Here is a 27,541-nt window from a genome sequence, read left to right as displayed (position 1 = left end):
TACACTGTTGGTGGGACTGTACATTAGTTCAACCATTGTGGAAGACAGTGTGGCAATTCCTCAAAGACCTACAGACAGAAATACCATCAACCCAGCAATATCATTACTGCGTTTATACCCAAAGGAATATAAATCGTTCTTTTATAAAGGCACATGCACACGTATGTTCATTGCAACACTATTCACAATAGGAAAGACATGGAATCAACCTAAATGCCCATCAATGATAGACTGGATAAAGCAAATGTGGTACTTATACACCATGGTATACTATGTAGCCATAAGAAAGAATGAGACCATGTACTTTGCAGGAACATGGATGGAGTTGGAGGCCATTATCCTTAGGAAACTAGTACGGTAACAGAAAATCAAATACTGTGTGTTCTCACTTGCAGGTGGGAGCTAAATCATGAGAACACATGGACACTTAGAGGGGAATAACATACATTGGGACCTATTGGCGGGTGGAGGGTGGAGGGTGGGAGGAGGGAGAAGATTAAAAAAATAACTGATGGTTAGTAGGCTTATATCTGGATGACAAAATACTCTGTAAAACAAACCCCCATGACATAAGTTTACCTATGTAACACACATGCACATATACCCCTGAACTTAAAAGTTAAAAACAAAGAAAAGCTGTGGATAGGTTTGGTGGACAAACTAGGAATTGGAGAATATATGAGAATTTTACAATAGTCTCACTGGAGCCTTAGTGGGTTTTAATAGTGTTTCAAGGGCCATGTGTAGGGTGAGAAGACAGTGGATGCCCACCACCACCATTACCACCATCAGCATTCTTTTAGCTGAATAGCTCACTCTTCATCTGTTTCATATTGGGCTTCTGGGTCACATTCTATTTAAAGAAAGAGTTTCCATTCAACTCTGAGATCCTTGAATCCAAAGTACTTCTCATAGGTCCTTGGAGCAATCGTATTGGAATTTTTAAAATGTTGATTGAATGGCTTGAGGTGAAAGGAACCTGTTGCACAGAACTAGTTCTCTATTATGAGTCCACGAAGGTCTTAAATTCGATAAACATAGTATTTGCTAGTAAGTGTCTTAGTATATTAAAATTATAGTAAGCTTGATTCTTTTCTATCATGTTGGCACAGTTCAGTTAGCAAATAATAAAATGAAACGATGATATATAGGTAGACATATTAACATGCCTTTGTATGGAGCAAACAGAAGCAGATGGGATAGTCTGAGGAACGCATTAACAGGAGTTTCTGAAGCCAACTGGTGCTGCACCTGTTACCCTGGAAGGAGATTAATGTAGTAGAACAGCTACTGTCTTTCCATATTTCTTACCACAAAAAGATGTTTTATTACATTCATTGTGACCTCTTGGTAACACATTCAGAATACAAGCTTCTTCCTAGTTTCCGCACATGTCTTTCTCATAATAGCATACTGTCTTTGAAAATTCCATCTGATTTGATGATTTGGGCTATTCTATCAAGGCAATATAAAATTGTTTTTCTTAAACTTTATTACAGGTCATTGAGTTTCATGATCTATAGTGAATATTTCTATGTGGATTTGTTTGTATTTTTATTTTCTCTTTTCAAGCTTCTTGTAAGTGGGGACTAGCAATGTATTTTTTAATTTTCTGAACTATTTAACATCTTTGATGCCAATGATTCAAGTTAAATTCTGGTCACCAATGATAATATTTTGTATCTAACCGATATTTAATATTTATGTTTTTTTAAAAGAATCATTCACTTTCATCAGTATCATAGAGATGGTACAAAAAATATAAACACTATGTTAGGTATGTGTCGCTTGGTAATTATTTGCTGAATGAATGAAAAATACAAAAATTGATAGTTTTGCTCTTACACATCTTCTATATCTCTTCTAATGCTCATTTTGCATTATGTATTAGTTCATCTTTGCCTTTATTAAGAGTAGAAAATGCCATTTCATCTTTTACATATAAAAATGATTCTGGTCTGAAACAGTTACTCACATCTTTGCTTAAATTTATTAATTTATTTTCTTCTTTGCTTAAATTTTTCTTCTTCTTTCTTCTTCTTCTTCTTCTTTCTTCTTTCTTCTTTCTTCTTTCCTTCTTCTTCTTCTTCTTCTTCCTCTTCTTCTTCTTCTTATTCTTCTTCTTCTTCTTCTTCTTCTTCTTCTTCTTCTTCTTCTTCTTCTTCTTCTTCTTCTTCCTTCTTTCTGTTTTTTTTTTTTTGGATGGAGTCTTGCTCTGTCACCCAGGCTGGAGTGCAGCGGCGCGATCTCTGCTCACTGCAACCTCCACTTCCTGGGTTCAAGTGATTCTCCTGCCTCAGCCTCCCGAGTAGCTGGGATTACAGGCATGCACCAAGCCACCCAACTATTTTTTGTATTTTTAGTAGAGACAGGGTTTCACAATGTTGGCCAGGCTGGTCTCGAACTCCTGACCTCAAGTGATCTGCCCGTCTCGGCCTTCCAAAGTGCTGCGATTACAGGCGTGAGCCACCGCACCCAGCCCAGTTAAATTTCAGTTTGAATTTGGAAGCTCTACTAAGGTAGTAATGTGAACTTTCAATATTATTAGAAAGCTCATCAATCTGAAACTTAACATAAGGTAAAGAAATAAAAAGCATTAAGACCTTACTTCATATGAGAGCTAGAATCCATGACCTGAAAAATAAAGTAGATAAATTCACTTATAAAACTATATTTTTAAACTCTTAACTTGTAAATTTGGGGAAATTAGTGGTGAATGGGTTTCTAATATATGGGACATGAAGCAATAGGAAATATGTTATGAGTTGCGACAGATATTCCACCTCCCATGAGACTGTGCCTTTTAGAATCAACGTGTTATAAAATTGATCTGAACTTTGTCCCTGATGCTGGAAAAGTGGCAACCTGTGACTGCTCTAAAGTAAGCTAAAGGAGCTGAACAAGGCTGGGCACAGTGGCTCACGCCTGTAATCCCAGCACTTTGGGAAGCAGAGGAGGGCAGATCATGAGGTCAGGAGTTCCAGACCAGACTGACCAACGTGGTGAAATCCCATCTCTACTAAAATACAAAAATTAGCCAGGTGTAGTGGCACATGCTTGTAATCCTAGCTACTCGGGGAGCTGAGGTAGGAGAATCGCTTGAACCCAGGAGGCAGAGGTTGCAGTGAACCGCGATTGCGCCACTGCACCCCAGCCTGGGCAACAGAGTGAGACTGAGTCTCAAGAAAAAAGAAAAAGAAGCTGAACAAATGCTGGCATTCATACGTGGTTTGAGAAGTAGCCCTTTTTCATTTAAGGGAAAGACTTATTGAGATCCAAATTGAGAAAACACCCCATCAACAATAAAGTGGCTCAGGAAAATGTTTTATACTAGCACATCTTCAAGTTTCTACTTAAGGCTATTCTACATGAATATTTAAAAAGAGGAGATGTCAAATATAAAAGCACAAGAGGCCCCGAGGGCTTAGTATCTTTATTTGCGTTAAGGTTTCTCATAAATAATTCTATTTTGGGATATAGGCTCTGGTATATATGTAATAAATGTGAGTCTTTTTAATATCAGAGTTACCCTTAGGGTAGTAAGTGTATTTATTTCAAAGAAATATAAAAATAAAATGAATAAAATATTTCAGATACCTCAGATCATTGCAAATTAGTCATCAAGTCTCTTTCAGTTTTTCTTGGATTATATGAATAATGCCTTGGGATAGAGGAAACTCACTAAAGTATATTTCTGAGGACTGGGGGTGGGAAAGATTTCAGAAAGGAGAAACCCATGGGAAGAATTTTTCTACTGACTGTCAAGTAATTCATCTCAACAGAAGAAAAGCTGATTTTCAATCAGTTTAAGGTAATAGAATATGTCAGAATTCCTGGGGTTTTCTTTGTTCAATAGCCCACTTAACTTGCTGCAGAACACCCTAAGAATAACAAATGAATCATAAGGCATAGGGACATTCAAGCACACTTGTTTTCTTCAAATATTGATATTTTCCCCTTAAAATTATATGTCTAGAAAAGCTTTTGCTTAGAAAGAGTCTGTAGGGCCAGAAATATAAATAACTGTCAAATATAAAGCTGAATCGCCTCTGCAAGATTTTAGGAACTTCTGGGCTGGGGAAATGTGGCCTGAAGGAATAATGGTGTAGCAAGTTACTTCATCACTCATCTGTAAAATGATGATAAAATGATTCTTATTTCTATGAGAATTAAATAGCTGTTACAAGTAAAGAGCTTAAAACAGTATTTGGCCTGTTGTAAGTGCTCAATAAATCCTAGCTGTTGTCATTGCTATTACTACTGCTGCTGCTGCTACTACTACTACTACTACATCATATTTGTTTTTGGACCCTACTTAATCCCATAGGTTGCCACAACTACTGTCTACATAATGAAATCTAACTTCCAAGTATAGGATACTGGTTTCTAAAAATCTAGCTCATGGCTATAGTTCTAGCTTCATTCACCACCACTCTACTAGCAATACCAGTCCATCTGTATGTCCTCCAATAGACCACTCTATTTTTTTTTTTTTTGCCTCTGCACCTTTACACTGGATGTTTATTTTGCCTTTAGTCACATATCCACAAAGAGATGTTCTGAAACTCAATTGTCAGCTTACTCCCTCCTTGTATTCCCAGGACCTAGCTTATAGCACATGGTTCATAAAAGACTCTATAAATGATTACTGAATGAATGAATAAGTGAAAGTGCACAAATGAATGTATCTCTGAGATTTTAAGATACTTTCGTGTTCATGCGTCTTGCATACCTGTCTCCTGTCCTTCTGAATTTAGAAAAAGAAGGAAGTTCATTTATTTTCTGGAATGACTGATTTTAGGAAATTGGAGTAAGTAATTCTGATGGGTAGAAAGTGCAGTGTATGAAGATTGAGAAGCGTAAGGCCAATTAATTTAAACACTCTGAGTCTATGTTCTAACCTGTAAAGAAGGCTGATAATATTTGCCTTCTCTGCTAAGGTGTTCCCGAATTGTGCTTTCCAAGAAATATACCACCACACAATATATGGCCATGGTGAATACAGTCTCCAATGTCCTTCTCCCCCTGCAATGTGCCAACAGAGTGATCTCCCTAAGCATACAGGGTGGTGCAGTGTAAAGGCACACTGGTTTCTGTTTGAATTCCAGCTTTGCTACTTACTAGCTCCATAACGTGTAGCAAGATGTTCTGGGCTCCATATGATGGAGTTGCATACAGTGCTGAGCTTTTCTTTCAGGGACATATTCAAAAAGGATGAGTTTTTGATTGTTGTCAAATTTACTGTTATGCTGATTTTTTTTAGAACTGTTTGGGCAACTAATACAAATTCATCCAAAGCTGTTAAGAATACATTGTAATCATCAGTATGTTTAAAAAGCGATTCTTCATTCTTTACCATTGTGTTTCTCATCCCAAGCATTTCTTCAGATTAAAATATTAAATGGGACAGGCAACACTTTGAATGTAAAGGAGAAATGGGAAACACTAACACAATGGTGGCATGATAGGGGATGAAACACAGTTAGAAAGTTGGAAGCAAAGGGGAGCATGTCGTTCATATTTATGTGTAAGGAAAAGAACAGAATGTCCTTGGGTAGTTTACTATTTCGTAATAATTCTCCTCCTCACTTTTAGGCAAGATTGCCAGTTTTTTTCAGTGGGGATCATAAATGCCTATCTGTCTGTCTATCAATCTATCTATCTATCTATCTATCTATCTATCTATCTATCTATCTACCTACCTACCATCTAATCTATCTGTCGTCTGATATGTGTGCGTGTGTGTGTGTGTGTGTGTATGTAACAATTTAATTGAAACAATGGTAAGACATTACAACTTCAAAAATACTGTTTTACTTCACATACACTTTACCTCTAGTGTATGTGAATTCAAAGTGTTGCCTGTCCCATTTAATATTTTAATCTGGAGAAAAGGTTTCATAGCAAGAAAATAGATGGGTGTAGTTTCAGTATTATTTACTTTTATTTGTTAATTCAAGGCACTATAGAAATACTTAATCTATTTAAACCCCAAACGTCTCTTTAAAATATTTTATGTGATGAGCAAACAGAACATCATGATTTAATAAAAATGAAGATGTTTTTGATGTTAAATGTTGAGGTAAAACTTTTGTTCAGTTATTACAAAATAATGAAATTTTGAGAACCCTCTTAGTTTTAATTCGATCATCTCTAAAATTGAGACAGTCACATCTTGGTATCTATTTTTTTGAGGCACAATGTAATATTTAAAGGACTTTAAAAATGTAAAATGCTGCATAAATATTATTGTTCTGCTTAACAGTGTTTTAAATACATTTTTGGAAAAATAGCAAAGTAAAGATAACATGTATCTAAAGTTCTCATCCCCTATCAACTAAATATTATGAAAACCTTGGCCTCTCTTGCTTCTCTAGAATAACAGATTATCTTCAGCCTACCTTAGACTAGGCATATGGAATTGGCAAACGCTCCCCTTAGCAACTGCAAAGTTCACCGCAGATGCATTTAATAGAAATAGCACAGATATAATTAAACAGGTAGAAAGAAAGAATGAACATGTAGAAACACCTGCAATATTCCAGATTTCATGCTCACTTAATTGGATGATTCAGATACCTCTCTTTCATAATGTCCAGGTGAAAGAAATGCCAGTTCCTTTTATTTCTCTACATCAAACTAAAGCTCCACTTACCAGAGCAAACACAAGTACAACCTGTTATGTTTTGGACTGTCTAATCCATTCTCTGTAGTTTCACAAGAATCTGGTGAGCTTACATGGCATCCAGACAACAGGGTGATGAGTAAAGCCCTTAACATTTTCTAAGGAACCTGATTTATTCAAAGAGGAGGCAACTCTCTCGCTTCTTATTAACAGAGGGTAGAGAGTTTCTTTCCCAAGGTATTCCCAAGGCCAAGAGGGGTTTTAGCTATTAATACACTTTCTCTGCCTCCATCCCTGGTGTGTGTGTGTGTGTGTGTGTGTGTGTGTGTGTGTGTGTGTGTGTGTGTGTTTGTGTGTCTGTCTGTCTGTTTCTCTGTCAATTTTGGGTGGGGTTTCAAGGTTTAAATAAGGTGACAAGTCTAGTAGAAAAATCTCTGAAAGAGCTGTTTGTAGAACATTAACTGACTAGTTGTGTGACTTTGTACAACCAGCTTAAGGATTTCAGTTTAGGGAAATAAATTGCATTGCACATTGCCTTAGGTCTGTTATACCTGAAATAGGTTAGGAATCTGTTTTCTCCTAAAACATCTTCCTGGCAGCTGGGTTTCTGCTCCACCCCACCTCCCGTGTGTTTATGCATTCCTCTGCTCCTCCCCTTAACTGAGAATCCTCATTAGAGACCTGGTAAAATGTTTCGTTGTTAGAGTTATAATATATCAATAGTTTACGTTATCTTAATTTTGTAATTTCCCAGGGCATTTTGAAATGTTCTGATAACATGAAAAATGTATGACTTTTCCTCAATTATTCTTCAATGAACAGCTTTATGGCTAAATTATTACTAGTTTTGTTTTTAATTAGGTGACTAAATAATGCAAAATTAGACCATCTTTGTCCTGACACTGAATTAGACCGTTCTTTGGCAACTCGTGTACAAACTATTTTCATTTTTTTAAAAAATGTGTGATTCTGAGAACAAGTAAATGCAATTTGAATTGTCATTCAGAGGGAAAGTGGCCCCAAATGATGTCATGAAGCCAATTTTATGATAAAGATGTCTATTTTTATGAAATAAAAGTAAGGAGAAAAAAATGAATTAATACAACTTCACTTTGAGATTTTATTTTTTTAATTCTTGAGTTAGGCTGAAGGCCAGATTTGTAATTGCTCATGTATGCGCTTTCTAAAACTTGCTTAAGGAAAACTGGATGGATTTTCTAAAAGGCAATTAAAGATTTGCAGTTGAAAAATCATCCTCCCCCATAAGTACTGGTGTACACAGTGGTTTCCCTGCATGGAGGATATGCTGGACATATATTGAGAACTGCAGCTCCAGGAAAAATTAAACTAGTGTTTTTTAGAGATACTAGGATTAGCTTGTTTACTAATTTGTTAAAGCAGCTGCATTTACAAACTACATAAGCTTTAAGTTTTAATCTTAGAAACTCCCTTTCCCAAATATTCTAACAAGCTCAATGGTCCTCTGCCTTTGCTGATATTTAGAACATCATGAGAGTCTTTAAAACTTACAGATGTCTAGGTCCCACCTGGGAAGTTTCTAATTTAATTGGTTTAGGCGGCAACCTAGTCACTGGGATGTTTAAAAGCTCCCCAGGTGACTATAATGCACAGGAAAGGTTGCAAGCCGTTGAACTTGTAAACAACATAGCAGCTCCTATACAAAAGCCAGTAAATTCAAAGAAAACTCAGCCATATGAATAAGAAAAAAAATGTCAACGAAGCAGGGACTTCATAAACATATGTTTGCAACAACACATCATTGAATATGATTAATTTGATTTATCTGTTTTGTTATAAAATGTCTAGAAAAAAATGTAATATAACAAAACCAGCAAGCAATTTAAAACAAATAGGAAAAGACATTAGTAGATCATATGATATAATTTTTAGATAACACAGGAATCAGACATTCAATTTACATTATATTTTTATAGACAGATATATAGAAAAACAGAGTAGACAACAGGATGTTAGCAGTGGTATTGCTTAATGAAAAAATGACTTATTTCTACTTTTCTTAATAGTTATTGTTGTATCTTTATAGTAAACATACATTGTTTTTGTAACAGGAGAGAAAAAGTAGTGTTCTTTCCTTGAACCAAAAAAAAGTAAGCCATTTAAAAATTAATAAGGAAAATACACATGAAAACTTCTGGAATAAGAAGAAAGCTGTAATCAAAGAAAATTAATAGCTTTAATTTTTTTTTATTTGAGATTAAAGGGAAAATAAGAGAACTAAACATTTGATTCTATAAGAAACTTTTAAAAAGCAGTAAAAGAAATATCTTCAAAAATACTGTATTGACAAATGCTTTCAAACAACTAAGTATGAATTATCTGTTTACAAAATTACAAACCACAAAAATAGTATTTAAACCTCTATGTTCATGTTCTAAAGCCCATGTAATATTGATTATGAGGCTTCAAAAAAATAGCATACACATTCAAAACTATCAACTAATGTCAGGAATATAGACGTTCAAATCTTATAAAACATAGCATATTTAGCCAACAAGAGAATAAGTCATCATGCCAAATTGGATTTATTTCAGGAAAACAGATATGCTTAATATAAGAGAATCTATTTACATCCTTTATTGTAGGTAAAGATCAGAAGGAAAAAATATACAATACTTTTTAGTTATGAAAAGGTATTGATAAATGAAAAGAATCTGTCCCTATTTTAAGAGTAGAAACAAAACTTTTAGCAATGTAAGAACAGATGACAGTTTATAAGCAAGAAAAATACTGTCTATCTCAAAACAAGGGCCAACTCTATGGTCAATGTTGAAATATTGAAGGTATCCTCATTAAAATTAGAAACATAACTAGAATGACTACCAAAACTGCTCTTTTTAAGTGCTATTTTGTATATTCTAGTCAGTGAAAGAAGCCAAGTAAAGGAAATGGGAAGTATAAGTATTAGGGAAAAAAGTCAAATTATTCATATTAATAGATGATATTTTCAACTTGGTACTAAGTAAATCAACAATGACAACTATTGTAACTAATGGGAAAAATTAGTCCCACAACTCATTAAGAAAAAAAAAAAACCTAGAAATAATTAGATATGAATTAAATGTAATTTTTCTAAATGCCAATTTCTCTTTTAACAACCTATTGAAAATCAAAGCTATCATTTTCCACAGAAGTTCAAAATGTGAAATTACTATGAATTTATTTAGCATGAAATTTGGTGATATACAAACCTTTACTGAAAAAATAACAGAATATTTGCATCCATGGACAGATATAATATTTCTTGGTGGGAATATTAATATTTTAGACATATAATTTACGACAAATTAAACTAAAATCTAATAGAAACACATGAAATTTAAACTGGGGTGGCAGGAAGACATTGGATGTGACAAGAATTACTCTAAAGTTTATCTGGCAGAAATATAGATGAGGCTTAATAGAAAATGTTGAAAACCTTAAATGAAAGGTCATTTGCCCATGTAGCTATTACAATGTTTAATAAAACTTCTACTGGCTGGGTGCAGTGGCTCACACCTGTAATCCCAGCACTTTGCGAGGCCGAGGCGGGTGGGTCACCTGAGGTCAGGAGTTCAAGACCAGCCTAACTAACATCATGAAACCCAGCCTCTACTTAAAAATACAAGAATTAGCCAGGCATGGTGGCGGGCACCTGTAATCCCAGCTACTCGGGAGGCTGAGGCAGGAGAATCGCTTGAACCAGGGAGGCAGAGGTTGCAGTGAGCTGAGATTTCGCCACTGCACTCCAGCCTGGGCAACAGAGCAAGACTCTGTATCAAAAAAAAAAAATCTACTAAAAGTCTATACAAACAGATTAGTGAAACAAAAGGGAAAAAAAAATCCCAAAATATGCTCACATGTATATAATAAAAGTGGAATTTCAAATCAGTGGATAGAGATGGATTATGAAAGAAACGGTTTTGATAATCACGTTAAAAGGCAAAACCCTGCTTTACACAATGCAGCGAATTAAATTTCATCTTGAACAAATGTTCAATTATAATTAAGCTTAAGAAGCCCAAAGAACAGGAAGAACAATAGGTGAATATTTCTACAATGAGGTGATGGTAGAGACCTATATAGAAATGATTTTTAAAAACCCAAAATTTAAAATGGAAAACACATAGATATTTTTAAAAATCTGTACATTAAAAACCAATAAACTGAAATTGAATCTTACAAATCAATTCAGAAAAATAAATGCATTGCCTAATTTTAAACATACAGGAAGAAAGTGTTAGAACTGGAGGTCATTATTTTAAGTGAAATGAACCAGATACAGAAAGTCAAATATTGCATGTTCACTCATAATTGTGTGCTAAAAAATGTGTACACATGTACACAGAGAGTGGAATGATAGACAATGGAAACTTAGGAGGGTGAGGGGGTTGGAGTGGAGTGGATAATGAGAAATTAATGTGTATGATATATTTGGGTGAGGGACACTCTAAAAGCCCTAACTTGACCACTACACAATCTATGCATGTAATAAAATTACACATGTATCCCATACATTTGGACAATAAGAAAATAAAACACATACAAAGATATATGAAAAAATGTTCAATCTCATTTGTAACCAAATAATGAAAATAAAAATAACTTCTTGTATACTTTTTATGCTTCTGACAGAAGACTGAATCAATATATTTCATGAGAGCAGTTTGCAATACCAATCAAGAAAAAGCGTGCTTACACTTGACTAAGCAATTGCATTTCCAGAGAATTATCGAAGAAATGCTTACATCTGTGTGCAAAGACTGAGTTGTACCTATATTTATTGTCTAATTGTTATTACAGTGAAAAATGGAAACAACACAAGTATTCATCAGTAGGAGGCTACTAAAAAATGATACATCTCTAAAGAAGGGAAATTTAAAATAAAATTTTACAAGTGTTTGCATTGATATTAAAGGTAATCCAAATACATACATGAAAAAATAAAGCAGACTATAATACGCAGTTATGTATACATATAATGCTGTATTATGATCCCACTTATATATGCATATATATTAAAATATAAATTTTTAACCTCTGGGAAATGCATTCATACCTAATTTTAAGTCTCTCATTTTTTCTTATTGGAATTTTAAAAAGTGGACAATTTATATTAATGAATACAAATTTGTTTGAATCAATGTTTTCAACTTTTAATCAAATTATCTGTACATGATTCAAGTAATTTTTACTTCATAAGTTCTTTTATTTAAATATGCTGCATTCCTCTCATTTCTCATTCCTCAGAGGCAGGTATTTGAGTCATTCTCTTTTTCTAATGCGTGACAAATCTGTAATAACATGTTTATAACTCTAATTCTTGATTTTCTCGTTTTTTCATGGTCTACAGTCTCTTATGAGAGATGAAAAATTACCTCATTTACATCTGCCCCATATATTTGTTCTATTAACTACTTTTTCTTTTACATGAATACCATAAATGTTAGTTTTTTTATTCAAAACAGTGTCAAAAGTATGTCTTAACCCTTCACATGATAAAATGGGGATTTTAGTGGTCCTCCATGTTTCTTCACTTCTACTGAATTTCTTCTCCCAAATTCTGTAAAGTCTACTTTTAATTTTACGTTGAGTTGCATTTCTTCTGTGTTCTCTAACTATGATTAGGTCTCGTGTTTTGTCAAAGATTTATTATAAAAAGTGAAAACATATAAACAGCATGTACACTATTATTATAGCACCATAAACATTTCATTGCAGAGTCAATTATGGTGTTGGGCTTATATTTCCTTTCCTATGATTTCAATGGCATGTTACCTCTGCTACTTTAAAGAAAATTTCAAGATTCAAGTTAAAATGGATTCTCTTTTTTTTCTTTTCTTTTCTTTTCTTTTTTTTTGAGACAGAGTCCCTCTCTGTCGCCCAGGCTGTAGTGCAGTGATGCCATCTCGGCTCACTGCAGCCTCCGCCTCCTGGATTGAAGCGATTCTTCTGCTTCAGCCTCCCAACTAGCTGGGATTACAGGCACACACCGCCACACCTGGCTAATTTTTGTATTTTTAGTAGAGATGGTGTTTCACCATGTTGGCCAGGCTGGTCTCAAACTCCTGACCTCAGGTGATCCACCCGCCTCGGCCTCCCAAAGTGCTGGGATTACAGGCATGGGCCACTGCTCCAGCCAAAATAGATTATCTTTTCTTACACTCAGTAATCTTTCAAATTCAAATAACAACATAGGAAGTTCCTAAGTCTATTGAGTCTTTATCTACCAAATCTCCCTTTCTTTCACTTTCTCTCTCTCTCTTATGTACACGTAGACACACACACACACACACAGGCACACACACGCCCTTCTCAAAAGGTAGGAGAAGAGGATGGTTTGTAAAGGGGAAACGTCTCTGGAAACACCCACACTTTTATAATGTCTTAACTAATCATATTCCTTGGGTGTTTTTGTTATTTTGTAGTTTGCGGTTTTGTTGGTTTTATTTTCTAATAACCTGCAGAGTAGGAAAGAAGAGAGTCAAGAAACTTGTTGTAAAGCTGGAGTTCAAGTTGGGAGAAATATTGGAAGGACCTTTTAAAAAGAGAGTTGCATGGTATTGAAGCAGGCTATTTCCCTGACCCCTTCACGGGACTCATGACAGGGGTGCCTCATTTACCTAGACCACAGTTTTCAACTCCTTATGGGAGGGAGCATGCAAGTGAATTCCAGGGGTTTGGGGTATGAATGATCCTGTCACCCAGGTACTGAGTATAGTACCCAATAGTTTTTCAACCCCTATCCCCCTCCCTCCTTCCCCTTCTAGTAATCCCTAGTGTCAATTGTCACCTTTATGTCCATGAGTACCCAATATATAGCTCCCACTTATAAGTTAAAATATGTGATATTTAGCTTTCTGTTGCTGCATGAATTCACCTAGGATAATGGCCTCCATCACAGCTGTATTTGTGTTGCTACGAAGGACATTATTTCATTCTTTTTTATGGCTGCATAGTATTCCATGGTGTATATTTACATTTTCTTTATCCAGTCCACCAATGATGTGCATCTAGGTTAATTCCATGTCTTTGCTATTGTGAATAGTGATGTGATGAACATGTGAATGCATGTGTCTTTATGTTAAAACAATTTGATTTATTTTGGATATATATTCAGTAATGGGATTGCTGGATCGAATGGTAGTTCTGTCTTAAATTCTTTGAGAAATCTCCAAACTGCTTTCCACAGTGGCTGAACTAATTTACATTCCCACCAACAGTGTATAAGCATTCCCTTTTCTCTGCAGCTTCGCCAGCATTTGTTGTTTTTTGAGTTTTTAATAATGGCCATTCTGACTGGTGTGCGATGGTATCTCTTTGTGGTTTTGATTTGCATTCCTCTGATAATTAATGATATTCAGCATTTTTTCATATTCTTGTAGGCTACTTGTATGCCTTCTTTTGAGAGGTGTCTGTCCATGCCCTTTGCCTGTTTTCTGATGGTGTATTTTGCTTGTTCAGTTTTTTAAGTTCCTTATAAATTCTAGACATTGAACCTTTGTGTGATATGTAGTTTGTAATGATTTTCTCCCATTCTGTAGGTTGTCTGTTACTCTGTTGATAGTTTCTTTTGCTGTGCAGAAGCTTTTTAGTTTAATTAGGTCTTGCTTGTCAATTTTTTGGTTTTGCTCCAGTTGCTTTTGAGGATTTAGTCATAAATGCTTTCCTAACCCCAATGTCCAGAATGATGTTTCTTAGGTTTTCTTCTACAATTCTTCTAGTTTGAGGTCTTACATTTAAATCTTTAATCATGTTGGGTTAATTTTTATACATGGTGAAAATTAGGGATCCAGTTTCATTCTTCCACATATGGCTAGCCAGTCCATGTACTGAACGGGGAGTCCTTCCCCATTGCTTATTTTTGTCAACTTTGTTGAAAATCATATGGCTGCAGGTGTGTGGCTTTATTTCTGGGTTCTCTACTTTGTTCCATTGGTTTATGTGTCTGTTTTTGTGCCAGTACCATGCTGTTTTTGTTTTTGTTTTTGCTCTTATTTAAATGTCATAAAAATTGCATATATTTAAGATGTATAATGGGATGTTTTGATGTGCATATACGCAGTGAACTGATTACTATAGTTAAGCTAATTAACATATCCATCTCTTCACATAGTTATTTTGTGTCTGTGGTAAGAAAACTTACAATTTACTCTCAGCAAATTTCAAGTATACAATACAGTATTACTGACTATAGTCCCTATGCTGTACATTAGATCTCCAGAACTTATTCATTGTATGTAACTGAAACGTTATACCATGCTGATTCGGTTGCTGTAGCCTTATAGTATAGTTTGAAGTTGGGTAATGTGATGCCTCTGGCTTTGTTCTTTTTCCTTAGGATTACTTTTGGGCTCCTTTTTGGTTCTATATGAACTTTAGAATAGCTTTTTTCTAGTTCTGTGAAAAATAATGTTAGTGGTTTGATAAGAATAACATTTAATTTGTAGATTGCTTTGGGTAGTATGGCCATTTTAATGATATTGATTCTTCTAATCCTTGAGTATGGAAAGTTTTTCTATTTGTTTGTGTCATCTGTGATTTATTTTAGTAGTGTTTTGTAAGTCTTCTCATAGAGATCATTCACCTCCTTAGTTTAAAGTATTTCTAGGTCTTTTATTTTTTATGGCTATTATAAATGGGATTGCATACTTGATTTGGTGCTTAGCTTGAAAATTATTGGTATGTAGAAATGTTACTGATTTTTGTACATTGATTTTGTATCCTGAAACTTTACTGAAGTCAGTGCTATTTTTAGATGGATATATGAGAATGTTTAACATATATGGAGAATCATAGAAATTACACAATTTGTATTGCATGCATCATCCACACACATGCTTCTTTTCTTACCAGAATAGTGGAAATGCTGCATAAAATGATCTTAATGGTTTTTATTTCCTTTCTTCATAAATGTACAGTTTATCAAGAAGATGCCCTTTGGCTTACTGATGTTTAAGGAAGGACTAAAAGGAAAGGAAAAAGAATAGGTAGCTCTAACTTTTCCTTTCTGTCTACATCATCATTTTTATTGTAAGGTGGTTGGCCAATACAAGGAAGGAACACAAGTAAGAAAAGATATTATGTGGTTTTTTGGTCATTAGTGTTTCTTGGAATGTCACTCACTTCTTCCTGCATTTGGAGTAAGTTTTTGTTCACATGGAAAACATGACCTTCCATGGCTATTAACATCCCTGCTTACTCAGTTCTAGAAATTGCATGCTTGCCTTCTATTTGCTTGGAATCGCATTGAACTTCCACACATCATGGCTCCACAAGAATTCTGTGCTCATGGAACATTGCAAATGCCAGTTTGAATGGAGCAGCAAGGAATGGTGGTCACACATATTGCATGTACCTACTGTGTTCATGTTCATATTTCTTTGCCCCATATGACTTCACGTATAAAGCATAACTTCAAAGATAAGATTATTAATAATGTTAGGGTTTCAACAGCAGAGTATTGAACCAAGAGTGGGGTTCTTCTGAGTGCAGGGCCCTGAGCAATAGCACAGGTCACGTGTCCATGAAGCTGGCCTTGTTGCCGTGTTAAAATTTTATGTGAAATGTTGTGATCAGTAAAAGGAACAGGTTTTTTCAGACCATCTCAGAACCGTTATTACACCCATATGCTTTAGAATCTCCAAAAGTGATGAATACATTTACCCTCATAATCTTCAGTAGTAAGAAAATGGGCAGAACTTCTGAGACTAAACCTCAGCTAGGTTATCTTATTTCCGGGTGAATTTCTTGGCTTTGCCAATATGCACTGACTCCTTCTTACTAATCAAACTTCCCAAAGATTTATGGATGTATTAGTCCAGTGCTAGTTTAATAATGAATAATTAAAAATATGACTACCTACTAGTTCAAGTTTTTATACTGCAGATCAGTAGATTACCCCCATTGTACACACATATTGAGCTACCTAAATGGGAAGCTAAATTATAATTAGAAGACCAGGTGCAGTGGCTCATGCCTGTAATCCCAGCACTTTGGGAGGCCAAAGCGGGTGGATAGCTTGAGGTCAGGAGTTCAAGACCAGCCTGGCCAACATGGGGAAATCCCATCTCTACTAAAAATACAAAAAAGTTAGCCAGGCTTGGTGGTGCGTGCCTGTAATCCTAGCTACTTGACAGGCTGAGGCAGGAGAATTGCTTGAACCCAGAAGGTAGAGGTTGCAGTGAACTGAGATCACACCTCTGCACTCCAGCCTGGACGACAGAGCCAGACTCCGTCTCAAATATATATATATATACATACACACGTATATATACACACACACACACATATATACATATATATACACATATATATCTCATATATATGCATATATATCTCAAATATATATATACACATATATCTCATATATATACATATATATCTCAAATATATATATACACACATATATCTCAAACATATATATACACATATATATCTCAAATATATATATACACATATATATATCTCTCTCAAATATATATATACACACATACATTTAGAAGATTATTTGGTGAATACACTATTAGAACAAAAAGAAAGAAGTGTTAGTGAAGTGACAGAGTATTTCCCAACTCAGATATATGATACCTGCTAATGGACTGTCCGTGATTATAAATGTAGTATATGCTCATTGTAGATATTATGAAAAACGTAAAATCCCCTATAATTAGACCTCTTTGTGCTAGGCACATGATGACTTTTCTTGCTCTGCAACAACTATTTTTTTCTCTTAAAGTTTATAATGTTGTCAGTATTGTCGGATACCCTCAGGGATTCCATCATCTTTTCTTAATTGTGGTTAATTACTTAACGAATTATTACAAATTATTTTCCTATAATTTATTGCTCTTAGTATCAAATAATTAAACACCCTAGGAAATGTCTTATTACTTGATCTATGAACTGGTGATAATCTATATTCTACATAGGGGCTTGTTTTCTGGTTTTAAATCTAATACAGTAGTTTGGCAAATAAAGACAAAAAATAAATATTGTCTACCTACTTTTCAATTATCCAAGTATAGTTTAAAATAAAAACATCCTCACTGATTTTTTAAACTCTTATATAATTGCCTAATTCTACAGTAACTAGGGTTGGTAGTAACTAAAACCTGTTGTATTCCTGGTGATGCCCAATGAGTCTTGGGAAATGAATAGGTGGATATAGTCCAGTTGCTAGAAAATACTTGCTTGTTACTGACTTATCTGAGAGGAAATAAACACTTTCATTTATCAGGGACAGAGTATAAAGTGTTCCTCACTGAAGCATTTCTAAAAGCTCTATAGTCCTTTGAATACTGATAAGGACTCTGAAATTAAAGGGAAAATATGCAAGTAATCTGGACTATCACAGGTTATTTTATGAACTGCTTATATTTTTACTCCTTTTATAAGTATTATTTCCCCCAACCCCAAACCCGATAAATTCTATAATCCTTTTCATATATAATATTATCAGCAAGGTATCTTAGAGTTTCCTTAAAAAATGTAAATTACCAAGAGAACCAGAATTATTACGGGTCTCATAACGGTAGATCTTAAAGAGAGTGGAAAGATCAATAGTTTTCAAATTTTGCTGCACATTGGTGGAGTATTTACAAACAGTGATATCTACGTTCTATTTCCACAGAGTCTGACTTAAGTGGTCTGTAATCTGAGCATCTCAATTTGAAAAGTTTCCTAGATAATTTTAATGTGTATCCAAGGTTGAAAGCCAGAGTAAAATGAAGGAAGTTCTGGGGCCTCAGATAAGCAATTTCACTACTTTTTTCAGGTTCTTTGAATAATTGACATCATCCCCAAATTCAAATCATTGATAGTCATGATGAGTACCTGTTTTACTCCAGAAATCAATATAATATTGGTTACCTCAGTGCTTGCTCTTAACTTCCATAATCAAAGGAGGAAGAGAGACTCATCGTGTTCAGATACAGGTTGTGTAACGTGTGTCTGTAAAATACTAATGTGATTGACTTCATCCATCCATTCACCTATCCATCCATGCATCCATCCATGTATACCTCGTACACCTCCATTCGTCTACTCATCCAGTGTCTCTGTCTAGGCTCCAGGACTGCTGCTTTAAGGTTGTTTACCAACTCAGTAGGTAGTATGTTACCCTCAGGCTTTGGAAACAGGGGGGTTTAGTTAAAGAGCAGCCAACTCAACATACTAGATTAACTTGAAAGGGAAAAGTCATGCTTACTGCATAAATTCTTTTCCTCTTGTCCATTCCAATCCGTTTTTCATTCTTTACCACTGTGCTTTCTGTCCTGGGGACTGCCCTTTAGGAATGGCATCACAGTTCCTTTGCTCTACGGTTTCCAGTTGAGACAGGCTGCAGCAGGAGTGCAGTGGATAAGAAAAGGGTGGAGTATTTATTTTCATGTGGCTCCATGGGATTTCCACGGGTTAGCTCTGAACAGCTAATGTTAGACCAGAGCTTCTGCTGGACAGTTGTCTCTTGCATTTCTATTGGGTCTGGCTCTCTAGTTCAGGAAACGTCCTTCCTCTTAACCCTTGAGGTCTACAGTTAACTCTCCGTCATCCCTTCTTGAATTTCCTAACACTGAGCATATCTCTGTTGATAACCCCTTTAGCAAACTGGCCTCACATACCCCTAGATTGAGAAAACAATCCTCCAGTTTCTACCAGGACTCTGATTGAGTTAATTTGGGATAATTTGCTTACACTACCCTCCTATAAAGTGACTATGTGCATTAGCATATTAACTCCTTTGAGGATTTTCATTTATTTTTGTTATTAAAGCATTACACATTTTTTGATAATGTGAATTTTTGTTGTAGAATGTCTAAACATCTAATGGTTGTAGAACTCATTTTTGCAAACCCTTGAATAGCTACATTACGGGGAAGTAGGAGACTCAATCATAGCCAGAAGTGTCTCAGACACAAGCACCTGTAATGATTCCCTTATATAGTTTTATCCCACCAGAAATTGGGACTAGGTACAAGTGTTCTAGGTAACATTTCAGGATCCTACTGTCATAAAGATTATTATGGCACAAAAACTATTTGGCTAGAAGTATCCCCAGACTCCTCTGTGGCTATCCTTCAGGCCACATTATCTTCCTTTATCCAGTTATCTGAGGATGTGCTTGCAGTGGCAGACTAGCTTTTGGGGAAATTTTATTTCAAGAAAAAAAGCAGGAAGGAAGAAAAGGGTAAGAAATGAAGAAGAGAAGAGTCCCATGGGCTAGAAGTGGGCTGTCCTGTTTCCGGGAAACTTTGTGAAGGTTTCAGGAGTAGTAATAGCTCACGGTGAATGAAAATGAGAGGGAAATGTTGGCTTTTAAAGCAATAGGATATGCCCCTTTATGATGGGATGAAGAGATAACAAGTAAGCTGGGTGCGGTGGCTCAGGCCTGTAAATCCCAACACTTTGGGAGACCGAGGCAGGCAGGTCACCTGAGGTCAGGAGTTCGAGACCAGCCTGACCAAAGTGGAAAAAGCCCTTCTCTACTAAAAATACAAAATTAGCCAGGCGTGGTGGTGCATGACTGTAACCCCAGCTACTCTGGAGGCTGAGGCAGGAGAATCGCTTGAACCCAGGAGGCGGAAATTGTGGTGAGCTGAGATGGTGCCATTGCACTCCAGCCTGGGCAACAAGAGCAAAACTCCGTCTCCAGAAAAAGAAAAAGAGATACAAGTAAAGGTATGAATTCACCTGTGGTTTCTAGACAGTTTCTTTTTGTGTGTGAAATATTAAGAACAGAATACATGTGTTAAATCATTTTAAAAGCTTAATAAGGTTTTTAAAATCTTGCTTCTTCCTTTTGCTTGTCTAATATTACCTCTTATGTCCACCCCCACTGATTAGTTACATTTAATGCTTTCTAGTAAAATCATTAAAATGAGATTTATGGATTATTCATAATAGGCAGGATGAAAAAGGAAGTTGAGGCGATAGTGATCCTTCCTTAGCTGTTAATGGATAAGGTGTTTCATAGCAGGAGGAAAAAGGCATAACATTAGTATTACTGGTTGTCTAAGGGGGAGAGATAGAATGTTTTTTTTTTTCTTACATTTTCTGTACTCTACTCTTATTTCCAAATATTCTTTAAGTGTGTGTGTGACTTTGCGACTTCTATATTCAGTGCAAAAAGGATTAAAGAATTAATTTAGGAAATCAATTTACACTGAGTGTCTCCAGTGCCAGAGAGGGAGGGAAGGACATTCATAGATACAGTGTTCATAATGGCAAATAATTGTATTATGGTCATATCATAGAATATTATATAGCAGTATAAATAATTAACTATGGTCACATGTAAGAATATGAGAAAATCATAAAAACATAATGTAGAGGTCCACAAACATTTTCTTAAAGGGCCAGATAGTACATATTTCAGGCTTCTAGGTCATATTGCAAATACCTAACTATGTTGTTGTGGCATCAAAGCAGCCATAGATATTATATGAGTGAATAGGTGTGAGTGAGTCTAATAAAACTTCACTTTTAAAAACTGTCAGGGAGGCCGGGCGCAGTGGCTCACGCCTGTAATCCCAGCACTTTGGGAGGCCGAGACGGGTGGATCACGAGGTCAGCAGATCGAGACCATCCTGGCTAACACGGTGAAACCCCGTCTGTACTAAAAATACAAAAAATTCTCCCGGCGTGGTGGCGGGCGCCTGTAGTCCCAGCTACTCGGGAGGCTGAGGCAGGAGAATGGCGTGAACCCGGGAGGTGGAGCTTGAAGTGAGCTGAGATCGCGCCACTGCACTGCAGCCTGGGGGAGTGCACTCACTCCAGAGCCAGACTCCATCTCACAAAAAACAAAAAAAACAAAAAAAACAAAAAAAAAAACAACTGTCAGGGAGCCCTGGGCAGTAGTGTGCTGACCCTTGTATTAGAGAACACTCCAGAAAGCTCAAGCATAGGAACACCTAATGAAAATATTGTTTTGGCATACATGCATATGTGATAAATCGAAAAAGCCAACACAAAACAAATGAGCAAACAAAAGAAATCAAAGGCAATCCCCAGATTCTGGATGGTAGTTAATCCTGGGTAAATGGAGGGGTACAAAAGAGTGAAGAATTAGTGTAGGAGCACATAGGTTCAGGTGTGAGTTGTTGCTAATATTTCAGTTATTGGGATGGACATATGTTTGTTTTATTATTGAGCTTTGTAATTTACATATCCATTACATATATTCTTTTATGCATCAAATATCACATTACACAAAGGGAAATCATAAAAATTGGGGAAAAATTGGAGGCAAGCATAGATCTTGGGGCCCAATGTAGCATGCTTTTTTCTATTTTTAAATTTAAAATTGTTTTTAGAGATGCGGTATTTCTCTGTCACCCAGGCTTGAACTCCTAGGTTCAAGTAATTCTCCTGAATAGCTGGGATTACAGGTGGGTGCCACTTCACCTGGCTAACTAAAACAAAATTCTTCTAAAGATATGGTCTTTCTTTGTTGGCCAGGCTGGTCTCTAACTCCAGGCCTCAGGTAACCCTCCCACCTCAGCCTCCCAAGGGGATTATAGGCACAAGTCAGTCTGCCCCACTTCCTTCAACATTCTTCAATGCATCTTGGAAGCACAGTGTTTATTACCTTGTTTCTAAAAGAGATGCATCTATTGTAATCATATTTATGATGTTCTTATAAATGGTTTTTATTAGTTTTACTAGAACTCTCAACCTATTTTTTTTTTGATGATGACTACCAATATTCATTGATTCACTGATAATCTCTGTAATGTCCTTAACTCGTTGGGATTAGATGACATTATATCTTTATCAAGAAGTGGATTTTGTTACTTATTTAAGTATTTTAGAAGCAACAAAATTGGTCACAACATTCCACTGAAGTAGAATAGTCAGAAAGCAATCCAAGCCACAGAAATAAATTAGGTTGAGCAAGACTACACCTAATGCCATTGAGATACAGACCCTACTCCTGACTCACTACCCCGTGTTCTAGTGGTGTGCCTGCTCTGCAATTCTCCTTCAGTTGATGTGCATCTATCTCTTTAGGACCAGGGGGTATTTAGTCTGTAATGGCTTTTCCGGCAACGTGTCTCATTTCAGCTGCTTCAGTCGTCGAGATAACACTCTCGTCACTGCCTCTCTGATGGTTTCCCATTCAACAGCAGTCATTTCATCTTGGGACACTTTTCGTCACAGTCAACAGTTTTTCCTTTGTGTAATTAAGTCTCATTTTTTTCTGGATAGATCCATTTGTGCCAGAACTCTTCTGCTGCCTTGAAGCTTGCACCATTCAGTTATTTTTAGTGTTATCTCTTTCCTTTCATTAGCACAGAGCTAAATTGTGCATATTTTGTTCTTTCAGCTTTATACAGATTAAGATCTTCTAGCTCCTTAGTCATTCATTTTAGCTGTTGCATTGAATTTCCTACAGTTCATTTAAATCACCCAGTTCAGTTTAATATGCCCAGAATAAATAGAGCATCATTTTTTTTCACATCTAACCACCTACCCCCACCAATGGCAAGTGTAAGGATTATAAACCTTTGTGACTTTGCCTATTTACTCCCTTAGTGGGTGAGCTCTGAGCCAAAATATACATTCAATAAAGTTTTTCTTAATATCTCTAGTCTCTACTTCTGGCTCCCTTCCCTCAGGGTATTATCCCCTTTACAAATATTTTTTGTGTCTTTAGGTTTCCATTTGTTTTTTAAAAATACATTCTTATCAAAATGGGAAAATATTTTCCCATTTCTTTCATAAACCATGTTTTCTCAATACAATTATCTCTAATCAAATACAAGAAACAGGGAAATAGGTAGTGCCTTACAAAGGAATTTTAGCCATACACGTTTGGATAAGGTGAATTTTCCATATCCTGGAGATGGTTTTGAGTACTCAGGAGGCTACATCAGAAAAAAATACGTAGTTATTCTCTATCTGGGAGTCAACTTAATTCTTTTGATGGAAAAATAGAGGCTGTGAATCCCCAGCTCCAGCTGGCAGAGATCACTTTGCTCAGAAGTTTTGCATGTAAAAAGAAACTTCTTTTCTGGGATCACTGATTTATTTCAGCTGTACCCTGAAACTGGGAGTCAGATGCGCCCTGTAACCAGCAGATCTGATATTCTCCAGCCTTTTCGGGCTTGTACATCAATCGTTTAAACTACACTATAATGGGGATCATTTGCCAAAGCTCATTGCCATTCTCTTCTTGTCATACCAATTTATAATTACTTTTCTCTCAATATGTACCCACGACTCTCCTTTCTTCACCCTTATGATATTTATTCAATTATTAAATGTTGCCCTTTTTTTCTACCTTTATTCCTAATGCCTTAGAGGTCTGGCATAAACTATATTGCTATAACCTATTGCATTTTTACCCCATAGATGGAAAATGTACTGGTGAATTGTTTATAAGGTTGGAAGTTCCTCTGAAATTAAAATCCACCCACCCCACTAGCGGAGTACGGAAACTATATATAATATGACACACATCGTTATTACTTTTGTTACATATGCTTATTATTTATTGTTCAAATTTTCAAATACGGTCCTGCACACAGGCAGTTTTCACAAAAGAGCAGTATCAGTGTTAATCAGTTCGAAACAGGAAAGGATTTGTGATCTCACCTTACAAAGTACAATTCCTTATGGTTACAAAATCTCATTCAAATGGATTCTATTGTATCCATATCAATAAGGAAACTGATCTATCAGCCAAAATCGGAAATAGCCCTGATAAAGTAGACCGATCTTACATTCATGTACAGATGTTTGCTCATTATTTTTACTTGATAAGGACAGATAAGTTTGTGTTTAGCATAATGCGTGTGTGTATATTTGAATAGATTTTCTAGACCCTCATTTTAGTTCTAGTAACAATTGTCTGGTTCTGAATAGGGACTTTCCACTTTACAGAAGCAGGCAAAATTTAATTTGTCGTAGCTACCACTGAACCCATTTCCTTTATATACTCAATCTGCTTTGATACAGTAGGTACTGGAGTTTCAAACCTTAAAATGAAATAAAGCTTTATGATGAAATATAAGTTGATATGAATATTTTCAATATACCTATATTCTATGTTACATTCAGTTAGCTAGCATTTGGTCTACACTCATGGACATTTTCAATACTCATACATTCTTTAGTGTTTGATAATGTGACAAATCAACCCCCTATAAAATTAACTTTAAATCAATTGATATGTTAGCATGTGAGTATATGTGTGTGACTAGGAATACATACGCATATAAGCATACTTATATGCTTATACGTTTGTTTGAATCTCTCACTGACCTTAGCCATAAAAACACTTTTATTCTGTTGATTTATACCTCAGCCTACATGTGAATAAAAGATTCAGCAAATCAGAATAACATAGTTACTCTATTTTCCAATTTATTTGTAGTAAATATGCATTACCTACATAACGTTTACATCAATATGAGCATACATTACTTATACAATGTAATGATCTAAATAATGCAACTATCGACAATAACCACGCACTCTCCCCTTGGCAATTACAGAATACAGTTTCTCTGTTGCAAAACATGCCTGACTATAGTAAATTTAGGGTTATCTCCTTATTAGGATTCCACTTACACTCTTAACGAATCATATTTATTTTATAGCAGCTTATTAGTAAAGTTGACTGCCAAGATAGGCAATACATACAATTTCCTCAAAAACTGGGGCTTTCACCATTAATTTAACAAACCCATATGAATCTATATAATATATGAATCATATGAATATATATAATATATAATAAGATAAAATGCATAATTTAACATATAATATATGAAATAATATATAGTATTAATAATTAATATGTATTAATATAGTATAAAATAATATAATAAATGTATAATATATAATATATGAATGATATAATATAAAAATATATGCATAGACTTGAGTTAGGTGTAAAGAATGGAAAAATTAAAAAATAGTGCACTTGATGAGTTCACAACCTAGTATAGTGTGTCATAGAGAATGTTGCATTTTGTGTATGCAATAGTAAATATATACAATGCAAAAGAAATGAATGGTTTTGCTTAGGGTAGGAGGAAAGGGGTAATATTTGAGATAAATCTCAAAGCATGTAAAGATTTATCAAATGAAGAATTGGGGTTATGGAGAAGTAAGGGTTGCATTCCAGGAGAGAGAGAGACCAACATATACAAAAGCTTAAAGGAATGTAATTTCATAGTTTCTGGGAAGGACAATGGGTAGCTATACATTTCTGAAATCTTGAATGCTTGGGTGAAATACCAAAAATAGGGCTAGAAAAGCAGGTTATGATTAGATAGTGAAGGCATTTAAAAGCATCTTGATTAGTTGGGAAATAATTTCTACAACGTTTTAGTTTTATAAATAACAAAAGCTTCTTTTAATCCAGATACTTAGTGTAAGTTCCTCTTTCTCTAAGTAGAATAATAGACCTAATAATAATAATAATAATACCGTATCATATATTTTTATTACTTTTTTGGTTTTCTGACTACTTTCAAGGACAGAGACGGTCCCCGACATACAGTGGTTCAACTTAACGATTTTTCAACTTTAGGATGGTGCAAAAGTGATACTCATGCTGTGGAAACCATACTTTGACGACCTATACAACTATTCTGGTTTTCACTTTCAGTACAGTATTCAATAAAGTACATGAAATATTCAACATTTTATTATAAAATAGGCTTTGTGTTTTATGATTTTTTTCCCAACTGTAGGCCAACGTAAGTGTTCTAAGCATGTTTAAGATAGGATAGGCTAGGCTAAGCTATGATGTACAGTATGTTAGGTGTATCAAATGCATTTTCAAGTTACAAAATTTCCAAACTATGATGGGTATATCAGCATGTAACTTCATCGTAAGTTGAAATGCCCATCAATGATAGACTGGGTAAAGAAAATGTGGCACATATACACCATGGAATACTATGCAGCCATAAAAAAGGGTGAGTTCATGTCCTTTGCAGGGACATGGATGAAGCTGGAAACCATCATTCTCAGCAAACTAAAACAGGAACAGAAACCCAAACACCAAATGTTCTCTCTTATAACTGGAAGTTGAACAACAAGAACACATGGACACAGGGAGGGGAACATCACACACCTGGGCCTGTCAGGGGTTAGGGGGCAAAGGGAAGGATAGCATTAGGAGAAATACCTAATGTAGATGATGGGTTGATGGGTGCAGCAATCCACCATAGCACGTGCATACCTATGTAACAAACCTGCACGTTCTGCACATGAATCCCAGAACTTAAAGCATAATAATAATATAAAAGAAAAGTATCTGTGCGTGATGGGTTTTCATATCCTCAGTAACTATGGCCAAATAGTTGAACATGGCACAGTATTATCAATTTGCAGTAGAGGAAACAAAGGAGAAACCAGAGGAACAGGGAGAGAGAGAGAGGGAAAGCTGCTGGTCATGTCCTCTTTCCAGCATGCCACCCTCCATATTCTTCTTCAAATGAAAAAACGTAGAACTGAAGGGGAGCTTAGTAGCATTCAGCTCTGCTACACTGCACATCAGCTATACACACAGGCAATCAATATGGTTTGGACACAGCTGATATAATTTGGTGGAGCTCTAATTGAATTTTTCCCCTTCTTAATATAATTACACCTACAGAACATCTCCAATTAAGTGTCCCCCCATCAGTCTCAAAATTAAATATCCCAAATGGAACTCATTATCTACTCCCACATAAACCGGCTCTTCATGACTGTTTCCCCTTTCTATTATAAGCACCACTGCTTCCAGGCTCCTAAATCTGAAATCCCTGAAGTCGCTTATTTTTTTATTCCTTTCTCCATCCTGAAATCCATTCAGTCACTGAATGCTATTGACTAATGTTTGAAATTATATCTATGCATACCTTCCTTTACGTTACGGATAAATGTTTTTGGAATGTG

The 27,541-nt window shown here is 35.6% G+C and overlaps 1 protein-coding gene across 4 annotated transcripts in view; it reads left to right on the top strand.

Moving 5' to 3' along the window:
- Nucleotides 1-27,541, top strand: part of DMD (dystrophin) — a 2,284,432-nt gene that overhangs the window by 390,294 nt on the left and 1,866,597 nt on the right. The window lies entirely within an intron of this gene.

Source organism: Symphalangus syndactylus, chromosome X (genome assembly GCF_028878055.3).
Source record: "Symphalangus syndactylus isolate Jambi chromosome X, NHGRI_mSymSyn1-v2.1_pri, whole genome shotgun sequence".
NCBI lineage: Eukaryota > Metazoa > Chordata > Mammalia > Primates > Hylobatidae > Symphalangus > Symphalangus syndactylus.
The sequence above is the reverse complement of the archived record's forward strand: the minus strand, read 5'-3'. Positions and strand labels throughout refer to the sequence as shown.